This window comes from Tupaia chinensis, unplaced genomic scaffold (genome assembly GCF_000334495.1).
Source record: "Tupaia chinensis unplaced genomic scaffold, TupChi_1.0 Scaffold140970_1, whole genome shotgun sequence".
NCBI classification, from domain to species: Eukaryota; Metazoa; Chordata; class Mammalia; order Scandentia; family Tupaiidae; genus Tupaia; species Tupaia belangeri.
In genome coordinates, this window is record NW_006200838.1 from 1,786 (window position 1) to 3,571 (window position 1,786).

The 1,786-nt window shown below is 47.5% G+C and overlaps 1 pseudogene; it reads left to right on the forward strand.

Moving 5' to 3' along the window:
* The first annotated feature begins 1,124 nt into the window (after positions 1 to 1,124).
* Positions 1,125 to 1,771, forward strand: LOC106733190 (calcyclin-binding protein pseudogene; annotated as a pseudogene).
* Positions 1,772 to 1,786: the final 15 nt, after the last annotated feature.

Sequence of the window (1,786 nt, forward strand, 5' to 3'; positions counted from 1 at the left end):
AGAGAGAGAGACATAGAGACAGAAAGCGAGAAATCACCCCTCAGAGGGGATGGCCACACCGCAATCCCTTCTCCTCCATTCTCCTCTTGGGGTCTTGGGCACTCACACACACATGCCCGGCGTGAGTTTTAAGCCACCAGGTCCTGGACACGAACCGCGGTCGACTACATGGGAGTACAGTGACATAGCCATTACGCTAACTGCTGGTCCCAAAATTGCCTTTCTTTTAACTGGCTTATCATACATGTGATTTCTTAAAGAAGAATAGTCATGGGGTCAGCAAGTGGCATGATGGTTACAGCAACTGGATTTCACATAGCTGACTGCAGTTCAAGTCCCGGAGCAGAAGCTTGGAAAAGACCCTGGACCCATGTGCATGCATGCTCCAAGTCCTTGGAGGAGAATGAAGGAGAAGGGATTGTGGCATGGCCTCCCCTCACCCCCTGGGGTGTTCTTTCTCACTTTTCCTCTCTCTCTCTGCAAATTAAAAATAAAATTATATAAAGGCTATGTATGTCAGAAATGTGGCGATGCATTTTTCTCTGCACTCTGTTCTGGACTGTCAAAGTGTACAATATGTTATAAACATACACTTACGCTTTTGTCTGCAGATACTGCACACTAGTGCAGGAAGATGAACAAGGCTGCCGCCACTCTGGATGGTTGAGGAGTGCATGTTGCTGTCAGGACTATCTGTGTGGGGGAAGAGGCTGAGAATGTAGAGAGCCTACATTGCAGTCAGAGTCCCCTTTCCCCAGGTACTGGGCTGAGAGGTGAGGGATTGGAATGCCAATGATGACGTGGGGACTGTAGTGGGCAGGGTAGAGGGACAGGAGGTGGTCAGCTCACCCTGGTTTCTGAGGCCTCTAATTTTTAGTCCTGACACCAGGATCTTCTCCTGTGACTTTCCTCTTTTCCTGAGGCTCCTCTGCACCGGGTTTGCTGCATAGAAACAGGGCTTGGGGCGAAGGTTCCAGAGGCGCCCGCGTGCGGGAGGCAGGCCGCGACCTAGTGCAGGGGCTGTGTGGACCCGGGCTGTGGCGCTGCGCTCCAGTGAGCGTTCTCTGTGCGGCGTCCCCTCTCCTGCGCGACTGTGGCTTGGGCGGTTGATGCCCAGCGAGACCATGGCTTCAACTGTGGAAGAGCTACAGAAAGATCTAGAAGAAGTAAAGGTGTTATTCGAAAAGGCCCCTAGAAAAAGAGTACGTGATGCCCTTACAGCTGAAAAGTCCAAAATTGAGACAGAAATCAAGAACAAGATGCAACAGAAATCACAGAAAAAAACCCAGAACTTCTTGACAATGAAAAGCCAGCTGCTATGGTTGCTCCCATTACATCAGGATATACAGTGAAAATCAGCAATTATGGATGGGATCAGTCAGATAAGTTTGTGAAAATCTACATTACCTTAACTGGAGTTCATCAAGTTCCTACTGAGAATGTGCAAGTGCATTTCACAGAGAGGTCATTTGATCTTTTGGTAAAGAACCTAAATGGCAAGAGTTACTCCATGATTGTGAACAATCTTTTGAAACCCATCTCTGTTGAAGGCAGTTCAAAAAAAGGTAAGACCGATACAGTTCTCATATTATGCAGAAAGAACACAGAAAACACACGATGGGACTACCTGACCCAGGTTGAAAAAGAGTGCAAAGAGAAAGAAAAGCCTTCATACAACACTGAAACAGATCCTAGTGAGGGACTGATGAATGTTCTAAAGAAAATTTATGAAGCGAACCATTAATAAAGCCTGGGTGGAATCAAGAGAGAAGCAAGTCAAAGGAGA